The sequence below is a fragment of the Heterocephalus glaber genome, unplaced genomic scaffold, assembly GCF_053883595.1.
Source record: "Heterocephalus glaber isolate CG9 unplaced genomic scaffold, H.glaber_assembly_v1.0 deba00000937, whole genome shotgun sequence".
NCBI classification, from domain to species: Eukaryota; Metazoa; Chordata; class Mammalia; order Rodentia; family Bathyergidae; genus Heterocephalus; species Heterocephalus glaber.
Window position 1 is genome coordinate 15,326,150 of NW_028258173.1, and position 22,113 is coordinate 15,348,262.

At 43.2% G+C, this 22,113-nt stretch overlaps 1 protein-coding gene and 1 long non-coding RNA gene across 2 annotated transcripts in view; both read left to right on the forward strand.

Moving 5' to 3' along the window:
- Pitpnc1 (phosphatidylinositol transfer protein cytoplasmic 1) overlaps positions 1–22,113 on the forward strand; it is a 273,815-nt gene that overhangs the window by 56,839 nt on the left and 194,863 nt on the right. The gene's annotated exons all lie outside the window — the stretch shown is intronic.
- LOC110346824 (uncharacterized) overlaps positions 1,640–22,113 on the forward strand; it is a 32,001-nt gene continuing 11,527 nt past the window's right edge. The window contains exons 1-2 of the long non-coding RNA XR_002391076.2: positions 1,640–12,815; positions 12,896–12,999. This is a non-coding gene — a long non-coding RNA (uncharacterized LOC110346824). The remainder of the gene's footprint in view (positions 12,816–12,895; positions 13,000–22,113) is intronic.

Below are 22,113 nucleotides of genomic sequence, written 5' to 3' on the forward strand. Positions count from 1 at the left end.
AATAGTAGAAGTCTTGGTACTGATTTGAAACATCTTTTTTTGCCTTTGCCTTTCACTAATTGTCTTTTAGCTAGGTGCAGAATCTTCCCTGAGCCTCAGAAAACATCATTTAATTTGTCTTGTGAGCAGTCTTCTGACAGTCTTTTCATGTCTCTTTGGCTTTTGGTACCGGGGATCGACCTCAGGTCCTTGAGCCTGCGACTGAGCTAAATCCCCGGCCTGTCTCTCTGGGTTTCTTGTTGTCTTTGGTGTTCTGTAGTCTCACTACTGTGTGTATGGCTTTATGTTTATTTTTCTGCTCAGAAGATGGGATTCTTTTTAGAGAGTGTATGGTCTTCACGATTCTGAAAAATTTCCAAGTGTTATCTTTAAAATATTGCTTCTGGGGCTGGGGGTTTAGCTTAGTGGTTTCGCCACCTGCTTCGCAAGCTCAAGGACCTGATTTCGATCCCCGGTACCCAAAAAACATAAATAAAATAAAATATTGCTTCTGAGCCAGGTATGGTGGCACCCGCCTGTAATCCCAGCACTCTGGGAGGCTTGAGGTAGGAGAAGCACAAGTTGGAGCCCAGCCTCAGCAACTTAGTGACTTAGTGAGACCCTGTTTAAAAGGGAAAAAGTGCTTCTTCTTCTTTGTGACAGCCATAAAATTGTGGCGCTCAGTCTCCTGCTGCGGGAAGCAGGGTTGACTGACAGCCCCAGATGCCACATCTCAAGGTTCACTCAGCCCAAGTCCCTTGGCTGATGGCTGAGCATGAAAGGATGACAGTGTTTTCCAGTTCCTGAAGGAAGCAGGACTCCTTTCCCGAGACTTTGTGTCAAGGAGTCTCCATCAGCGTTTCCAAAAACTTACTTTCCTTTTCTTTTTTTTTTTGTAGCACCGAGGACAGAATGCAGGGACCTGTGCATGCTAGGCAAGCGCTCTCCACTGAGCTACGTCCCCAGCCCCGAGTCGTTCTTGCAACTGCATTTTGGGAAGTCTCTTCCCACTGAGGCTTTGTTTTTCTTTCTTTTTTTTTTTTTGGTACCGGAGATCGAACTCGGGTCCTTGTGCTTTCGAGGCAGGCGCAGGCGGCGAAACCGCTGAGCTAAATCTCCGGCCTGAGGCTCCTTTCTTCTCTCTCCTGACCGTGTACCTGCAGCCTGGGCTGAAGGCTGTCCCTTCTGCTTCCTCCTGCTCTTCCTTCGTAGATGTTTCCCCAGCGCACTCTCCTGGCATCTGCCTCTTGGGGGGCCCAGACACACGCGGTACCTCCATCTTCAACACCTGCTTCTTGTACAAAATGTCTGTGACTTTCTTGTTGTATTTTCTGTGCTTTTAACTATTTTCTCATCCTTTAAAATTTTATTTTTATCTTTTGTCTATTCTTTTACTCCTTTTACCTGTCTTATGCCCTTTGGGTAATTTCTTAAGATCTATCTTCCATTTTACTTAATTCTTTCATTTTTGTCTCATCTGCTACTTACCTTACCTTTTGACTTTACAATAGTTTCTTTTCCAAATTTTAATTTTATTATCCCAAGTTCCTCAAGAATCTTGTTTGTTGTGCCTATTTTCTGCTTTCAGTATAATTTTTAATTTTCTTCCAAAATGACTTTGGGCGGAGGAGGAGGAGGAGGAGGAGGAGGAGGAGGAGGAGGAGGAGGAGGAGGAGGAGGAGGAGGAGGAGGAGGAGGATTACTTTTACCTGTTGGAGCCTCGTGAACCCTGACAGTAGGGCCCTGCAGCACAATTTGCACTGCTTCATCTAGAGATCCTAGGCATATGGCTGGCATGGAGCCAGTGTTCCTGCCAGTTTCTTAGTGTGTAGCCTCCTGGATCCCCCTGCTTAAGGCTCAGATTTGGAATATCTGTTTCTCAGGGAAGAGTTTTTGTTATTGTTGTTTTTCCACTTCCTGCTCAGGGACACAAAATTATTCTCAGTTCTAGGCCGTAAGTTTTTTCCCTTTCTCTTTGTTTTCACTGAAGAAACATCCCTTAGGGCATCCTGATTTGATTCTTATGGGGTTTTAGTTCCTATTCTTTACCTTAGAGGGGCCTAAAGTTTCATCTCCTTTGTCTACTTGGATTTTGAAATGCAAATCTGTAAATTACTCAAAGGGCTCTCAGAAGCAGCACGCCCACTTTCACTGTTTCCCCTTTTTTTCTTCAGGCTGTATTTTACCCAGTGTTCTTAGGTGTTTGCAAAGAGTTTGGTGTTGTTTGCTGCCATATTGCTGAACTGACAGTCCCATTTGCCTCATTGAGTTCTGGGCTTCATGGTTGTCGGTGGACCAGTTTTTTCTGAGCAGTGTCATTAGTGAAAGCCATAGCTCACCCATTATTGTATTTATTTTTTTGGTAGCAGGGATCGAACTCGGGACCTTGAGCTTGTGAGGCAGGCAGCAGAACCACTAAGCTAAATCCCCAGCCCAAACCCATTAATTTAGAAAAGCAAAATGTGGGAGAACCTGTTGCCACTGCAGATATATAGCATTTCCTGAGGGGTTGAAAGAAAGTTAACTTTATTTTCTAATCCATGGTAACTTCTTTGGTAAATCCAGGTAGCTCTGTAGGATTGTTCAAATGGCTGCCTAGAAAACAAACTAACAAAAAGATTGTCTTATCGTTATTATTTTTTACAGTACTCAGACCTGGTAGTAGCTCTTCTGTTTTTTCTCCCCATTCTTCTCAATTTGTCCTTTGTCAACAAGGCAGAAAAAGAAGTTGAAGCGATGCATGGGTATAATCCACTGTGCTCTGCTAAAAAGATAAACCTCAATGAAGTGATTTATTACTTGTGGCAGATATTCTGCACCCAGCATTGTCTGTCACTGTGAGTGCTTATTGATTCTCCATGCCTGGCCAGTGGCTGGTTACAGGTGGCTAAGCAGTGTGAGGTGGCAGAAGGTTCTCCTTGGTCTGGTTCTTCTCCCTCACTCCTGTTCAAGGGTTCAGAACTCTTGCTGTCTTCTACCTTCAACAGGGAGTAGGAAAAGAGCAAGTTCCATTGGTATTTCAGATTTCTCAAGTGGAACTCAAATATATTCTATAAGTTTGGAAACTGCTTCTAGAATCTTCCTACTTGAGTCAAATCCGTAATAGGCCCTACAGCTTTGGGGCAGTGCCTGCGTAGGTCTGGTTTATGTTAGATGAAAGCTACTGAGCTAATAAAATAGGGCCTCTCCTTTCACTTGATGGGACTACACACTTATCACACAGGACGAGCCTTTCCTGTTTTTCTCCAGACTCATTCCATTGTGTTGGAGAAGGATGAACCAACCTTTTCCGGTTACCGTGGTGCTGCTTTCAGAGTCAGGATCCGTGTCTTTGAGCCATGGCAATTCCCAGAGTTTGAAGAGATTGTCATAAAATCTTAGAAGTTTGACTCTAAGGTATAGATAGACCTTAGAGTCTTTACTCCAGTGTTGTAACTTTATAAAGACTGAAGGTGCTTGTGCCCTGCTCGGCATCATAGAGCTAGCCAGCCCCACAGCCAGCATTGCAACAGGCTCTGTCCACTTCCTGCGCCTCACAGAGGGCTCTGCTGTTTCTTTCCTGGGCTATGAATGTTCCCTTTCCTTCTCTTTTCTCTTTTCTTCCCCTCTCTCCTCCCTTCTTTCTTTTGTTCTTTTTTCTTTTTGGTACTGGAGATTAAACCCAGGGCCTTTATACTGAGCTACAGCCTTAGCCCTTTTTTTTTTTGGTACCGGGGATCGAACATGGGACCTTGCACTTTCAAGGTAGGTGGCAGAACCACTGAGCTAAATCCCCAGCCCATCCTTAGCCCCTTTTAATTTGTTTTCTTTTTCTTTTTCTTTTTTGGTATGGGGATCGAACTCGGGACCTTGTGCACTTGAGAGCCAGGCACCGGAACTACTGAGCTAAATCCCAGCCCTCTAATTTGTTTTCTTTTTGAGTCTCACTAAACAGTGTTGCCCAGGTTAGCCACGAATTTGTGATCCTCCTGCTTCAGCTGGGATTATAAGTGTGTTCCATGCCCAGTTCACACATTCCACTTGCTTTTGCAACATATGTCTCAAATTTAAAGAAAACTGTGCTGTTGGTTGCATTTTCATTTGCTTGGTCTTTTGACCAGGAAATGAGTTCTGTTTAGGATGGGAGGAGGCATGGACTTAGCTTTTTTCTTTTCCTTTTCTTTTTTTCTGTTATGTGGTTAAGGGTAGAGTGACCTAGACAAGAGTACCACAGAGTAGACACTTTGCAAGTATATTTCTTTTGCTGGGAAAAGAATACTGCTTTCATGTAAATGAGATAGAGTCAGAGAAATTATTTACTCAAACTAATGATATTCATAATCGGTTCATTTTTTAAAAAAAGACACAGTATTGGGCTGGGGATTTAGCTCAGTGGTTCCGCCACCTGCCTTGCAAGTACAAGGTCCCAAGTTCGATCCCTGATACTCCCCCACTCCAAAGACTACAGTAGTTTGAGTACTAAATAATTATGGGCAAATATATAGATTGTGTTTAATGTATTATGGCATGGATAATAATATACTGATGATCTTTAGCATTTGTATGTTTTTTATTAAAAAAAATTTTTTTTTTTGGTACCAGGGATCAAACTCAGGACCTTGCACTTGCAAGGCAGGCAGCAGAACCACTGAGCTAAATCCCTGGCCCGTTATTTTTTAAATTTTTTGGTACTAGGGTTTGAATTCAGGACCTTGCACTTGCAAGGCAGGCGTAGAGCCACTGAGCTAAATCCCCGGCCCAGGATTTGTATATTTTAAAGCCACAAGCATCCTGTAGTACTTCAGACTTAATAAAAACTAATTTTTTTGTACTGGGTATCAAACTCAGGGGCAATTTACCACAGAGCTACATTTTATTTTCTTATTTTTGAGACACCTCTTTTTATTTTTTAGTTTTGAGACAGGATCTTGTTAAATTGCTCAGGCTGACCTTAAACTTGGGATCTTCCTGACTCAGCCACCTGAATAGCCGGGATTACAGGTACCAGTGTGCCTGGCTCAGGCTTCTGAATACTTTTGTGTAGCTAAAGAAAGATGAATGCTGATTGCATTTCTCTCTTTCTGTCTCTGATTGGCAGAAGAAGGGAATTAAAAGCTTAAAATTTTTCAGGTTTTTTTTTTTTTAATTATTGCTTTGCGGCACAGATTAGTCTCTTAATTGAATTCCTGTGATGTATTTTCATAGTCTGCATTTGTGGCAACACTGATTCAGCTTTCCCTAAGCCAAATCTACCAGTTCTTACACGTGAAGCCGGATGTGGACTTTATGCAGTAATCATTTCGTATTTCACATAGTACGGAAGTCTGAACAAGCAAATTCATTTTTCAGAACGTCCTTGACTTAGGGTCAAGAATCATCATGGAGGGGCTGGGGATTTAGCTCAGTGGCGTCGCACCTGCCTTGGAAGCACAAGGTTGGGAGTTTGATCCCTGGTACCAAAAAAAGAATCATCACGGCTATCAGGAGAAGCTGTGGAGTGTACCTACAGTGGTAAAAGTGAATAGATATTTCATGTGTTCACATGCGCACAGAAAGACATATAGACCTGTGTTATATTCGTTTGCTTCTCAGTGCTCCTTGGTAGCTTGATTATGCATCTAGCTGAGATGTAAGATCCTTTGAGCTCCTAACATAATAGTTATTCATAAAGGCATTTAGGCTGATGGCTTTCTCGGAACGTCCTGCTGTTCATGATGGACTTCATCTATATTTCAACGAATTTCTAAATGGGGGAAACAGAACATTTTTCCTTTGATTAATTCATTGGTTTTTCAGTCCTCAAGGACTCATAGGCTGGTGAACTCCAAAAGGAAGTCAGAAAAGGAAGGATGGTAAATTGGAATGGCAACCATAGAACTAGCCCCATAAAAATTTTTGAACATTGTCCTAAATGCAACATCTGAAACACAGTGGACCGGGTGAAGATTTATGAAAGCTCATTTAAAAGCTCATTTAAAATTGCACAAAAGAAGCACAGCATTGTAAGTTTAATAAAATTCTTAGGCTGTTTGGGGCCATTATTTTACAATTCTTTGGCTTTTAAGTTACTTTGCTGAAGATTCAAGTACTTGGGGCCAGGTGTGGTGGTGCATGCCTATAATCCCAGCACTTGGGAGGCTGAGGCAGGAGGATTGCTGCAAGTTCAAGGCCAGCTTGGGCTATACAGTGAGTTCAAGGCCAGCCTAAACTACACAGTGAAATCCTGTCTCAAAAAAAGGATCAAGTACTTGGACTAGTAAGTTACTGCTAGTTAGGTCACAGAGGTGTGCTTTGAATTCTGAATCCATTTACTATAATACTGTGACTTTTTTTTCTTTGGTGCTAGGGATGGAATCCAGGCAAGTGCTCTCCCACAGAGGTGCATCATCATCTGTACAAGCCCAAAGGAAAGCCTGTACCATGATGGTAGTGCCAGTGTGAAAGCACATAGGCATCTGGTTGAAAGACATAAGTGCCTTATAAATGAATCGGGTGATTTGACTGCTAGTGTTGAGTTGTGCCCAACTTGGGTGTAGAATGTCCAGAAAGTAGCAAAATCAGTCTTTTGTTATAAATTCTTTATAGAAGATGGTTGAGCTTTTGTCCCTGTGACCAAATACTTGACATACACAATGTAAAGGAGAAAAGGTTCAGCTGGCTCCAAGGCAGAAACATCAAGGTAGAGGAAAGCTGTCTACCTCACAGCAGCCAGGAAGTAGAAAAAGTTGGGAAGAGATGGAGAAGAAAGGTACCCTAAAAAAGGACGGGTCCAGGGCTGGGGATTTAGCCCAGTGGTTTCGCCGCCTGCTGCGCAAGCACAAGGACCCAAGTTTGATCCCCGGTACCAAAACAAAAAAAACAAACAGGTGGTCCCAGTCGCCAACACCCTTCGACTAGGCCTCACCTCCCAGTAGTCCATCCATGAATCCATGGATGAGGTTAGTGCTCTCATGAGCCATTTGCCTCTGAACACACGAGACTTTTGGGAGATATTTCCCATCTCAACCAGAACAATCTGTCACCCAGGAAGGCAAAGCACCTGCTCTGGACGGCCTTCATCCAGTCTGTATGAGACAGAACAGGCCAACCAGCCTCACCTCTGGGCCTCAGCGCACCCGCTCAGTCTGAGGCTTCTCTGCCTTGCTCTCTGGATGGGAGTGCTTCAGACCTCCACCTGGAAATTCTCTTCCCAGGATCTACTAAGTGCTCCAAAATGTCATGGCAGCTTAACTCACAGTATCTGGGGTCAGGTTCCCTAGATGTCAAGGGATTCTCACAGAGAGTTTGCATGGGGTGGGCAGTGGAGTCAGGAGAAGTGAGCAGGAAAGGAGAAGACTGAACTTCAGGCTCCCATTGGCAGCTAGGGCCCAGCAGCTGCCAACATTCACAGTAACCAGTGTCTGGTGAAGGGATCCAGGGCCCGACCTCAGCATTAGCCAAGGCTGCAAAGAGAGGTGAGCCGGGCATTAGCTTCTTTCCAGCTCCTCCTGTTAGCAGAATCCAGCAGTCCTGCAGGTGCCCCTCTTCAAAGTGCTCCTCTTGCCATTTGTCTTCAGTGTTGTCAGCCCCTTTCATTGGAAAATGCCTCTGCTGAACCCAGGGAAGAGAGTGGCCCACACCATGCCTTCTCTATCTGTGGCTTGAGCGGGACCCACCGGGGCCACTGGAGGCGTGGTGGCCTGGTGCTGGGTGGAAGGTGAGTGGGGAGATGATGAATGCTTTTATCTTTGTCCATCTTTCAATCATTTTCTTCGAGAGCCGCCTGCAGGTAGATAGACCTCAGCAGTGAGTATTAACTTTCTGCCCCAAAGAATCCAGTAATCAATCTGGTTTTGTACAAGTATGTTTCTCCTATTAGCAAGGTTTTACCTTATCTTTTGCAAAATAATAACTGAGCACTCTTGTGGTGCTCAGGGTCCCCTTGACTCCTTCTGGAGGCTGCTTTTTTTCCATTTTAGCTGAAAAGGGCCCTGAGCCACCTAGGAGATGCCTTTTGAACTTGACTTTCTGGGTATAAGGTTTGGGAGGGCAGTGTGGACTGGTGAGAGGGGTTTCATATGTACCTTTTTCATCTTTATTCTGGCCCAATGATTAGGGTGTTGACTTGGTGGATGTTGTCACAAGCTTTTGAAGTGGTCCTTCTTGGTTGGTGATCAAGGGTCTGTTGCAAACCTCTCAATTTTGGAACCAGGTATTGCTTTCCTGCTGTCCCTATAGGAATCGAATGCATTTTGCTTTTCTTGTGTCCCAAATAGATTTGTTCTACCAGTTATTTTTACCCAGGGCAAACACCAAGCTCTGTGTCTGAAAAGCAAAGCCACCTGCCAGCCACAACCAGGTGCATGTTGCATTTGGAGATTGTGTCAAAATATACTCATGATCTAAGAATAAAACCCCTAAGGGCCGTGGATTTAGCTCAGCGGCACCATGCCTGCCTCACAAACACAAGGTACTGAGTTCGATCCCTGGTACCCAAAAAACAAAACAAAACAAATCAAAACCTAAAAAACCCCAAAGAGGTTAACCTGATCTTCTAGAAAGCTATCTCAGGACAGTGGATAAAAATCAATAATCAACAGTATGTTAGACCTGAGGTAGTGCTTAATGTGGAGGTTTAGGACTCCCAGTGTGTTAATAAGAGCTGGATTCCTGTGATGCCATTTCATATCTTGCATTGTGTGTCAGGCCCTGGGCTTCCTGCTGGGCCATGTAGGGAACAGATCACCGGGCAGAGAGAGCCTTTGTCCATTTATTGGCCTGTGAGGGAGATGGAGATTAACAACGAATCCTACCCATAATTCACAGCTACTGGGCCAACGATTGATTACAACAGAAACTAAAGAAGGCGACACAAGAGGGACACTACTAGGTCTTGGTTATCCAGTAATGCTTAGAGTTGTTCAGAGGTGCAGGAATTGTTCAATCCAAGCTCCAGCGGGGAACAAATGTAGAAGGCAGGTCTTTTTGGTTTGTTTGGTTTTTTGGGTACCAGGAATCGAACTCGGGACCTTGTGCTTGTGAGGCAGACGGCGGAACCACTGAGCTAGATCCCTGGCCCAGGCAGATCTTTTTGGACACAGATCGTTTCAGGTTCAGTAGCTGAGCTGGAGACATCTACCAGCTGTTAGAAATGCTAGGGTCAGGATGCAGCGTCAGAGCTGGCTTTGGAGGCCACTCAGCGAGGTGGTGACGAAGCCACAGGATGAAAGGTGGCTTCCATGAGAAAGGACAAAGAGCAAGCAAGAGGCTGGAATCTGGGAGACCGTCTGGACCAACCTTTTCTCAAAGCTTCTTACCTCCAGGCCCTACGGCTGTAATAGTTGTAAGAAGATCACTGTTCCCCCATGAGTGCCTTGTCTCTGTCCTATGGTGGTCCTCGCATGGCTCAAGGACTGAGAACTCCCTTCCCAAGTGTAGCCATTCCTGTGACTGAGCAGGCTCCTCTCTCTCTGCACATATCTTGCACATCCCTGTGCTCTCCATCCTAGACTCAAAGTGTGGGCCTCTAGCCATCCACAAAGCATTACCCAGAGCTGGCTACAACTGCGTATAAAGTCTGTGTTTTTACAAATCCCAGGACCAACCTACCAGCTGCAGAGTGAGAAGCACTGGTCTAGTTACCACCTCAGTGTCCGAGCCTGGTGCAGTCAGCCTCCCTGGCAGAGTGTGGTGTTGGTGGGTGCCACACCCATGTGAGCTCAGGTCACAGTCAGTTCCCATCGCAGGCAGCTGGACCCTGCTAGACACGCTGTCCTTCTGGGTGGCTCAGTTCATTGATTCTGCTTCAGCCTGGACCCAGGGTTCCTCCACAGAATTAGCAAGTTTCCTCTTCTGCCCTGCTTGCCTCTCTGTTCTGTCCCTGTTTAGGGACTTGGAGGAAGTATCAGAAAATAAAACAGCAAGGGCTGGGATGTAGCTCAGTGGTGCCGTCGCCTACCTCGAAAGCACAAGGACCTGAGTTCAATCCCCAGTACCAAAAAAAAAAAAAAAAGAAAGAAAGAAAATAAAACAAAGCAAAAGCCACCAAGCTGAGGGAGGAAATTCAAGGGCTCAAAAGCTATAAAGAGGCCCAGGGAGATCAGAATAAAGCAACACCAGGACCCAGAGACCTTTAGAAAGCAGCTTTTATTTATATGAACATGATTTTTATGGATTTTAAGTGAATTCACTGATTTTAAGTGTACAACTTTATGAGTTCTGACAAATGTAACCAGACATGTAACCATTCCTGTCACTAAGATATGGAACCTTTCATCACCCAGAAAATTTCCTCCTGACCTTTTGCTTTCAGTTCCCTCTCTCCAAGCAACCAGCACTCTGCTTTTGTCACTGAAGTTTTGCCCTCCTAGAGTTTCCTATCAATGCAAGAATGCAGTAATATTGCATTGTGTCTGCCTTCTTTGATCTGCCAATGACTGTGAAATTCATCCATATTTTATGTACCGCTGGTTTCTTTATATTGCTTAGTAGTATTTCTCTGAAGAGATACCATAATCTAGTCATTTACCAATTGATGGACTTTTGAATTGTTTTCAGTTTTTGGATGATTATGAGCAAAGTTGGCATGAATATTTATTTATACATGTCTTTGGAGAAATTGTTTCATTTGAGAGTTATTTTTCCCCTTTTAAGCATTTTAATTGTTGTTGTTATTGTTGTTGTTTTTTGGGGGGGGTTTTTGGTACCCAGGATCGAACTTGGGTCCTTTCGCTTGCGAAGCAGGCAGCAGAACCACTGAACTAAATCCCTGGCCTGTTGTTGTTATTGTTATTTGGTGGTACTGGAGTGCTCTACCACTGGGCTACATCCCCATCCCTTTTTATTTTTATTTTTCATTGTGAGATAGTGTCTTACCAACTTGCCCACTTTGTGCTGGAACTTGTGACCTTTCAGTCTCAGCCTCCTGAGTGGCTGGGGTTACAGGTGTGTGCCACCATGTCTGGCTTCTTGTAAGCTTTTTTATTTTAAAGTAATTTTAGATTTATAGCAAAGTTGTGAAGCTAGTACAAAGAGCTCCCATATACCCTCTAGCTTCCCCTAATGTTAATATCAGATATAATTAGGAACTATGCATCAGAATTAAGGCATTAACATTAGTACAATACTGTTATCTAAACTCTGAACTTTATTCCGATTTTGTCAGGGTTTTTTTGTCTTTTTGGGGGTCAGTTTTTTAACGTCTTTTTCCTGTCCCAGGTTGTAACTAGGATCTCACATTGGACACAGTCATCACACTTCCACAGTCATCTCCAAAGTGTGGCAATTTCTTTCTCTTTCCTTGTTTTTCACAACTTTGATACTTTTGAAACTGGTCGAGAATTTTGTACAATGCCTCTCAATTTTTGGATTGTCTGTTGTTTTTGATCATTAGACTGGAATTTGGTTTGGGGGAAGAATAGCACAGAGGTGAACTGTATCCGCTCTCCCCGCATCATATCGGGGGTACACAACATCAACCTGACTAGTCTCTGGGGAAGCTGACCTTGAGTATTTGACCAAGGTGTTGCCTGCCAGAGAACTCCACTGTAAAGGCACCATTTCCGTTTCCATATTGTATTCACTTGAAGTGAGTCAGTAAATCCAGCTCACATTCAAAGGAAGGAAGATTAAGCTTTACCTCCTAGAAGGAGGAGTATTAAGGAATTTGTAGGCATAACTACAATCATTCCAATAATTAATACATAATTTTGGAGAGATGCTTTGAGCCTGTGTGAGTATTCTGTTTACTCCTAAGATTTGTCCTCTGATTTTTGTAAGTTTTTTTTTTGTACCAGGGATTGAACTCGGGACCTTGTGGTTTCGAGGCAGGCAGCGGAACCACTGAGGTAAATCCCCAGCCCTTGTCCACTGATTTTTAACATCTACCAGCAGATCCTGCCTGCAACCACTGTTACTATAGTATTCTTTTGGTGATTTTTCTGTCTCTCATTCCTTCTGTGTTTATTACATGTTTACTACATCTTTATCTAATCACTTATTTATATCAGTATGGACTCATGGATATTTATCTCATTCTTTTTTGTTTGTTTGTTTTGAGACAGGGTCTCGCTATGTAGTTCAGGCTGGCCTCAAACTCACCGTGTAGCCCAGGATGGCCTCAAACTCACGCTGATCCTCCTGCCTCAGCCTCCTGAATGCTGGGATTATAGGCATGCACTACCTCGCCTGGTGCACATTATCTTATTCTTTGGTTGAGAGATGTTTTTAAACTAGGAAAACAGCCTCTCTGAGTCATGTAAGGGAAGGTGGTGAGGGAGAATTTAGATTCTGGGGAAGAGTGGTGGGGAAAAGCTTGGGAAGGTCAATTTGGATGCCGGGAGTGAGAATTTGTAGGCTCTCCCGTTAATTAGCTTTTGTCTTCTCAGTCAAGATGTTTCCTGAGACAGCAATGGGAAATTGACTTTGGGAATTTTAATTTTACTGGACAAAATTCTTGGCCCCTGAAGTCCTGTTTCTGGACGCCAGCACTATTGACATTTTGACCAGATAATTAATTGGGATGAGGGGCAATCGTGTGCACTGGAGGATATTTAACAGCATCTCTGGCCTCTACCTGTAGGAGCTCCCTCTCCTGTGCCCCCAGCAGTGCCCACCAAAGTGTCTCCAGGCCTGGTCAACTGTCCCCTGAGGAGCTAAATCACCTCATGCTGAGAACCATTGATCTAGAGCAATAGACGCCATCCTGGCAATCCAGAAGGTCCCTGGCCGTTACCTTTGAACAGCGAGAACGTGACCTTCCCATGTTGCTCTGCCGTAGAGGGAGCTAAGCTCCTCCCCAGTGCTGCGCGCTACCGAAGTGGGTAAGGGCAGGCGTCGCTTCCTGGGCACACGGGTGGTTCTCTTAGGACACAATCCAGGTGACTAAAGAAGAAGTGGGGTTCAGGTTTGCAGAAAGTCTGAGATGGTTTTAAAAAGTGTTGCTGTGTTTATATCCTAGCTTCGTGGTGGAAGGTTGTTTTGCTTTCTCTGTGGTTTCCGTGTGGGCTGCTGGAGGCAACATGGTTGTTATGACAGTCGGGGACACGGAAGCTCTTCTCACAGGTTAGCTTCTGAAAGCCCATTTGTTCTAAACCCAACATGATTCCTACTGAGCTGGGTGGGAATTGGTTGCTGGTGAAGCTGTTTCCTAAGACAGCTAGGGGACTTTGGGGGCCTTTACTCCCTTCACAGCGCTCATTTTACTACTCAAAGGTGCTTGCATTTTCGCCTCGTTTTTTCACCTTCACTAAGTTTTACCAGACATTGCTATTTCAAACTTAGCAAAGGTGACAGATTTAGGAACAAGGCCGAGACTCAGGCTGATGTGCCCTGTGTGGCCACTGATGCCATCTGTTGGTGACTGGCAGAACTGTTGCCCTCTGCTACAGTCAGGGCTTTGTTGATTACACAGAGAGGTTCAAGTTGGCAGTGCAGAACCTTGTTTCCACCTGGGAGGGTAGGATTGTCAGGATTGGGGAGGAATGGAAGGGACGGAAGTGTAGGTTTGCTTCGTTGGTCCTTATCAAAAGTCAGATGGTGCCAGGAATCTAAAGCTCCTAATTTTAGGAGAATTTTGATTTGGGGTTTTTTTGGGGGAGGGTACTAGGGATAGAACTTGGGACCTCGCGCTTGCGAGGCTGGTGGCAGAACCACTGAGCTAAATCCCCAGCCCTATTTTAGGAGAATTTTTCAAGGTACTGGCTGGGATACCAATGGGACCTAAAATCCATTACAAGTCAATCATCAGTTAAAGAATTGGGCTTTGAGAAGTTAACGGAGAAACAGACAGCTCTCTAAACTAAAAAAATACAGTCATCCCTGGAGTTAGCATGCAATCATTATTTATGGAATTTGAGTATTGGGACACAATAACTCCTCACTTTTCCTCAAAGAAACTAAGACAACAGCATGCAAAATAACTATTATGTTCTATCTTTTCTCCAAGTGCTTTCAAGTTCAGTACAATCTGTTTCTATACCAATTCATTGAGGCCGTTGTATTCCCATGCTTCTGATGACAAAACTGAGGTTTCCAGAGACTTAAGTTTTTTAGGTCTACATATCTGATTGAAAATGAGAGCCACAAGCCAGGTTTGGGGTCCTTTCAAAATCTCTGAATTGAGAAGAGGAGAGACAAGCACTGGCAAGGGGGAATCAGTGCGCCAGATACTGTCAGACAGACTGAGTCAGGCATCCCTTCTGGACCCTGGTGATTCTAATGCACTATCTGTGATCTGTGAGCTGCATGCCGTCAGCATAGCATCCACTGGGAGCTTGTCAGACATGCAGGATCTCAGGCTCCTATCCCAGACTTTCTGGATCTGAGTCTGCACTGTAGTAAGAGTCTCAGAAGATGCTTTTGCAAGTGAAGTTTGAAACACAGGTACTGCCACTGAGGCCAGACTTGCAGAGCTGTCCATTTTTGATGGAGACGTCTGCTTGCATTTTATTTTACCCTTTGTAGATGGCATGCAGGTCTGGCTGGGATTACCTCCATCCAGGACCTGAGGCTTCCCACTCCCCTTTGAGTTCTTCATGCCTCTTACTGAAGAGAACTCAGCTCCCCTATTCCCTCTAACATCTCACTCATTGCTAGCAGTCAAGTGTCTCTTGGCCTCAATTTCTGGGCACTTCATGGTGTGGACAGCAAATCCAGGGCGTTCACTTTTGCTTGGCTCCTGAGACTCTTGCTTTACTTCTAGTACAGCAGTTGCTTGTACTGGAAAATTGAGAGGCAGAAACTTTTTTCTTCCCTGAATAGAAAGTACTCAGTAAATGTTTGTTTTTGAATTTTTGAGTGAAATTAAGGCCGGGTGGGCATGTGGGAGGTGTTGGCACTATAGGAGTCTTCATCCCAGTTGGACTTGGCTTTAGTTGGAGGTCTTTCAGCAGGAGGCCCTGTTCTTCAGTAAAGTCCATCCATTATCTTTCTCAAGGAGGCTTTGTAGATTATCCCTTTTAAAAATTTTATTTATTTATTTATGTATTTATTTATTTAGGTGCCGGGGCATGAACCCGGGGTCTCACTCATGCTATGCAAGTGCTCTACCGCTGAATTACACCCCCAGCCCCTGGTTCATTTTTTAACATCCATTGCTATTAGGAGAGCCAGTCAGATCTTTTCAAAATCTACATTTCATTTTGGGGAGCGCCTAACTGAGACACAGCGGTCCCTGTTCAAACTCTTTTTGGGAACCCCCTGAGCCTGGGCTTGGCTTCTTTTCCTCTCCTTCTCTACTGTTCTCAACAAGCCCTCTTTGTGGAGGACCCTTCGGAGAGGGACAGAGTCGTTTCCTTTTCTGTTTCTTCTTTTCTCCAAGCTCCCCTCCACCACCTCCTGTACCGCTTCCAAACTTCCTCCCCAAAGGAAAACAACAACAAACCAAACTTTGTGAAACAAGGGAGGCTTGTCCCCATTGGTGAAATCCCTTGAAAGGATGTCACTGAAGAAAGGGTTTCTGCGGCCCCCTTTCTTCTGGAAGTGTTGGGAGGTCTCTGAGGACCCCACCTGGAGAGACTGGAGTGCTAATTACATGCACAGAAGCCATTCATTGGAGCTGCCGTGGTCCCAAGACCTTGCCAGTGCTCGTCATTCCTCTGAATCCAGAGGTTTGAAAGGACCCCAAACTGCCCTTTCTTCAGTCTCTTTTCACAGTGCTCCTCTCCCGTGCCCTGTGTTTCTCCTCTGTTGCCCACAGCAACCCGCCCCCCACAGTTGGTAGCTTCATGTGGAAGGAGCCGGCCAGGTTACCTTGGTGTCAAGCAACCCTGAGCTATTCACCAGAGCACAAAGAAACAAGTTTTTCTGAAAATCTCTGGGCTTAGACTACCTTCTGCATTTAGCTCGCTGCTTCCCAGTGCACTTTTGTGAGAGTCTCATTCCCTGCTAGCCTAGTGAGACACCGCCTGGCCCTAGCTCTCGAGGGACTTGTTTACCAACAGTGCTTTGTAAATTCCTTAGCACATTTCCTTCTGTTCACACCTTCCTTGCACATTCACATATTCAGCAGGCCTCTTCCACAAGCCAGGGTGTTACTGCAGGGTTAGCCTCCCATGGAGCCAATAGCCTGGAGAGGGGAAGAATTAAACGACTTGCCAGTGGTCATCCATGGGGACTAGACCAGGCTGTAAGATTTTTCTCTTTTTGCTCTTTACCATAAGAACAGGCTTGTCAAAAGGAAGTGTCAAAGTTGTCCTGGAAACAAATCATTAGCTACAGTAATTGAGCCATCCTTAATGGGGAAGGGGTGGCTCTGCCATTAATATGTATCTCAGTTTACAAATGAGCAAAAGAGGATTTGATTCCTGATACTTATTCTTGTGATTCTCTTGAACCTGTTTGAAGACTTTTCTATTTCCTTGAGCACCATAATGGTCCTCTGAGATGAGGACAAGACAGCAGAACACTGAAAGAGACCAACTCAAAGATTGTAACCTTTTTTTTCTGAAAGGGAAACATACAAATTTGGAAACATGAAATAATACTTATTATTATATCCTGCCTCCTGATTTCTAAATGTACAGTCCTTTAGATGCCAAGGACTGGTGTGTTCTTTGAGATATTTGTCAATGACATGAGAACCATGCTTTGAGTGAAGGCATTTTCTTCTGCACTGTTCATTTCTATTTCAATGGTTTGCCTCAGTACTTTTCTTTAATTAATACTGTTTATGCTCACTGATGAATAATTCAGAGTCACACAAGCAACAGATGTCAGAGGATTCAAAATGACTTTCTCTGAATTATTTATTATTTCCAAAAAAGTAACAGGTTTGTTGAACAAGTAATTGGCAACACAGATGTAGATCAAGGTTTGTCAGCAGGCAACAAGGTCTCCTACATCTTCCCTTTTAGTGCTTGTTAATAACCAGGACTGGGACTGTGGGTGCAACCAGTGGTAGAGCACTTGCCCAGCATGTGTGAGACCATGGGTTCAATCCCCAGCGTTAAAAAAACAAAAAACAAAACCCAGAACTACACTGCCTAGGGAGTCCTTTATTCATCGTATTGCTGACAAGCTGGAACCTTGTTTGGTTTCCAGGTTGTCTATGAGTGATGAAATAGAAATGGGAATTGGTCCAGAAATACAATGAATCAGTTCAGCCTTGCAGATAGCTCTCAGACATGACTTCATGCAAGTACCCAAAAAGAGAGGAGAGCTTTGTGTGCAAGGACGTATTCAAAATATATAAACAACCGGGCCGGGGATTTAGCTCAGTGGTTCTGCCTCCTGCCTCACAATAGAAAGGTCCTGAGTTCAATCCTTGGTACCCCCCCAAAAAAATTAAATTAAAAAAAAAACAAAAAACCTCCCCACAAATGAAAAAGAGACTAGAGACCTAGAAGGAAAGAAAATTTCATATATCTTAAAGTTATGTACAAGAATGTTCTTTGCATTATTGTTCATGACAGAATGTTTTTTTTTTCAGTACCAGGGATCAAACTCAGGACCTTGCACTTGCAAAGCAGGCACGGTGCCACTGAGCTACATCCCCAGCCCTCATGACAGAACTTTTAAAAAAGGAAAAAACCCTAAAGTCCAACAATGAAAGATTAGTTTAATAAATTCTAGTAGATCCAAGCAATGAAATATTATACAGCCATTAAATGATACATATTTTTGATTTGAAAAAGTATCAACATTAGATAGAAGATGACATTAAATAAAAGAGGTTATAATCTAGTATGGTTTCATTTCTGGAGAAAAAATGCATATGTGGCTTTTTGTAGGCATCGAGAAAAACCTAGAAGAAACTAACACAAAATATTCATAGTAGTTATTTAGGGATATAGGATCAAAGGTGACTTTTCTTCTGCTTCACATATTTTCTCATCTTCTGCACTATAAATATGCATGAATTAGTCATAGCAGAAGGTCAAGCTGCTGAGCAAGACACCCAACAGTACTGTGATTTGAAGAAAGGAATGAATCGCTTGCATTTAACAGTATGAGGAGGGCGTTTTAGGTGGGCAAGTGGCTCTGTTCCATTGGATTTGTGTGGACCCAGGTTCAGGTTTTTCCTGCCCGTGGCTTCTCCATTCATTGGGCTCTTGTCATCCTCTGGATGGGTGAGACAGGGCTGAGGGGCTGCAGCTGTCATGGGAAGGGAGAGTGGCCACGGGAGAGGCATACTTCTTGTCTCAAGGCCCTGGTCCCAAAGTGGACCATATCACTTTCGCTCCTGTCCCTCGGCAGGGACACAGTTCGGTGACTGTTACCCCACTGCCAGCTGCAGGGCAGGTGAGAACAAAACCCTCAGGACATCTGTGAGACTCTGCTAGGAAAGAAGAAGAATGAATTTTGTTGGACCATCCTCAGTCTTTGCTAACTATGTTACCTGTATAATAAAAATAATATAAACATTTAAGGCACTAGAGTTATAGGATAGATGTCTTCAGAGGGCATTTATTTCAGGGATTAAACATACAGAAGAAGCACACAGTGTGTGCACTGCTCTGCCAGGGAGTGAAAATCTGGTTGAAAAATGGGACCAGTAAGAATGCCATCGGCTAGAAGAATAGACAGAAGGGCGTGGAGAGGACTGCTAAAGGCCCTGAACTACCAGGGTTATTTGTACTTTTGGAAGAAGTGAAATTCCTCGAGTTTTGTGGCATTTTGGGGTAGCACGACTGCCCATTACACCATACAGGGACTGAATCATGTTTGTCTACCGACCTGACAATTTTAAGCTCTTGCTGATCTTCATTTTGTTGGTATTTACTGTAATTCCTTGTTTAATACATAGTGATATTTAATACAAAGTATCTTGAAAGAGCTAAGTTTTTGTTGTTGTTGTTGTTTTGCTTTTTTGTTTTTTGAGACAGGGTCTCACTATGTAGCTCAGGCTGGCCTTGAACTCAATGTGTAGCCCAGGCTGGCCTCGAACTCCCGGTGATCCTCCTGCCTCAGCCTTCCAAATGTTGGCATTATAGGTGTGCGCCACTACGCCTGTCTAGAGAGCTAAGATTTAAAGGAAACTCTTGACTTCATAATGTAAGAACTATCTTTTAAATAAAAATTTATAAACATGGCTTTATAGTATTTTAATCCAATCATCTCAGGACAGGTATTTATTTCTAGACTTATGATTATTACATTTTTTTTGCTACCGTGGATCGAACTCAGGACCTTGTACCTGCGAGGCAGACATGGTGCCACTGAGCTAAATCCCTGGCCCTATTTCTAGACTTATTTTAACAGCAAACCTAAAATATAGACAGAAATTTTACTATCTTTAATATATTTTTAATAATTAGACAATACATTATCTTTTTTCACAATTGGATTAAATTTTGCATATCTTTTGCCTTGCATCAGATTTTTCAACTCTGTGGAGTTTAGGTTAATAAAATTGAATTTTTTTTCTGGTTTTATGCATAAAACTTTTGAAAGTCAAATGGTGGAATTTGGTCTCTAACCCACCTGGGATGTGGTCCCTTAAAACATAGTGGTCTATATACCCCTTATTTGGTGTCTCTCTAGTATTCTTCAAGATGCAGTATTTGAAGAACATCAAGAACCATTTGGGGCTTTTGTGGTCCTTTTAGGAAAGTCAGGTTTGGGGAGCCTCATATGTCAAGAATGATTGCACACGAAACCTGGATTTGAAAATTGCTGTTTTGTAAATTGTGCTTATTATAGAAATAAAGATTTCAACAGCTGGGAAAGACTTTAAAAGTTGTGTGATCTATGGTAGTTGTCACATTTTGCGGGTGAGGAACTGAGACATGGGGAGGTAGGTTACCCATAAGAGTTCCAGAGTTCATCTGTGGCCAAATTAAGACTCATGGCTCTAACTTCACTCCCCTGGTCTCCAACCCCACACCCTTGGCTGGTGCCTGCTACATGGTAGGCGTGATGGCTTTGGGCTGGGGTGAAGTACAAGTGACGACCCACTCATCTCTGGATGTTTTGCCTGCAGAACATCTGCAGGGAGGATGAGAGGCATTTCTTGATTTATATTAATAATAAACCCATTTCAGGCAGAAATGGGACTTGCAGCCAGTTCTTTAGGAAGTTTAATAGCCCAAACATCTATAGATAAAGGATTTTTTTGCTAACTGTTCCTCAGAATGCTGAGAAGTGAAATCTCACAATTTCTTATCCTTTGTGATCTTTTTCATAATTGGATTAAATTTTGCATATCTTTTGCCTTGCATCAGATTTTTCAGCTCTGTGGAGTTCATTGAGAATGAGCTGCCACTTTGAGGGCATCGTTCTGGTTTAATTATTACAACATTTTTTGAGATGTTTTATGTCCTGGAGGTTTATTGATTTCAAAGACTGTAAATCTGTCGGCCCATCTATTTGTAAGTTTGCACTGAAGGACTGACCAGCACCCTGGGTTGGTAGCTTGCAAGTCTTGGGGAATTCATACTACTGTTGTTGTTTTTTTTTAAATTTGAAAACCATATAGATCTTAGTTTTTGAAAACATGGCTCTATTTGTCACTGAAGGATAGGAAGTTTTATGATCTAACGAGCACAGTTGGTTAACATGTGGTAGCTGTTGTTTTATTATTCCTGCTAACCTTTCTCATTCCATCCTCTTGCCTGTGTGTTGGGAATGATATCCATCTCAGAAAGCTGAGGATGATTCCTACTCTAATTTTGCCTCCTTAGATTCTGTTAAGCTTGCCGTCATTTGTAGACAACTTTTTTTTTTTTAATTCCCAGATTAAAAGCCTAAGCTTGTGTTGAAATGTTTTGTTCTAAATTGGGACCGTGTTGTATTGACATCACATCATTCATGTTTACTTCAGTCCTGGTATGGTTCTCTTGGGGTTGCTGTCATTGTTAATTTACATTTGACCTTGTTCTGAAAAATAGTTAAGGCAGTGGAGCCCTAATTTATTTAGAACATACTTAGAACGTACTGGCTCTTACTTTGCCAGTTAGCCTGGATCTGTAAAAATATTCATCCAATAACCTAAGAAATGGGGAGAGAAAATAGGGGAACTTGGGAAGTGAAGGAAGTCCATTGATTTTAATACCACACTTAAATACTAGAGCTTCTTTTGACTCTTGGCTATTGTGCCAAAAAAGAGGTTACCTTTAGTATCTCTACCTTACAAATGAAGGAAATAGAAGACTCAGAGAGGCGGGGCAACTTACCTGGTGAGGGATGGCAGAGCCATGATTCGAACCTGAACAGTGTAGGGTCCTTGTTCCTCACCACCTGCGTGTCCATCTCATTACATATCAGATGTGTCCACCTCCTGGTGGTCACACCAGTGGGACTGTTTGTCATAGGCATAGTGGGAAGCATGTGGAGCATGCTGGAAATCGTAGATGCGTATACTTTCATCTGGATTTGTGGATTTTCTAGTAGGACATCTGCCAGGCTGTGAGCTAGGATTGTGTGCCTGGAAGCTATGTGTTGCTATAGCTGTTCAGGCATGTCAGCGGGCGTACTGGTGGTGAAGAACTGACATGCCAAGTCAGTCTGGAATGTCAAGAGTTGAGGGACACTGGAGCTACAGGGAAATATTATTAAAGATGGCTCTTTAGATGTCAAGAGGGAAAAGATGACTCCTTAGGAAAAGAAAAGAAAAGCAACTGCTATCATATGGTGTGAACCAGGAGCTGAAGGATGGCTTTTTGAGGATGGCTTGAATGCATTAGATTAGCCTACAATGTGGATTAAGGGACTGTGGATTTAATAACTTGTGTATTAAAGAATAGACCTGGAAATGTTACTCTGTCATAAAAATGTAACCACTCTCATTGAATTTAGAAGCAGTGTTACAATTATTCTTTTAGTGATGCTTCTGGGATGCATCAAATAAAATATCAAAAGTTGCAATTGATGAAACTGAAACTACCTATGAGGGTTGTTGAGCACCAAATTCTGTTGCTAGTGGTTTTTATTGTATTTTTTCTGAAATGCACTAAGAAATTCTCCCTTTACATAATTTATAGTCATGCTGCTGTTTGAATGTGCCAAAAACTGTTCTGAGTGTCTTGGCAGTGTTTTGGAAATAGTATATTATCTTAGTCTTGGGCTATATATATAATGAACAGTCAGTATATATTGATGATAGTGTTTATTTTATGAGCTGAACTCTCTCCTATGGGCAAAGAAGGGAATAGGCTGATATATAACATGTGATGCTTAGCATGCCTTTAATGAGTAATGGTAGAAAAATACTCCTTTCTTTCCAGCTCACATGGCAAG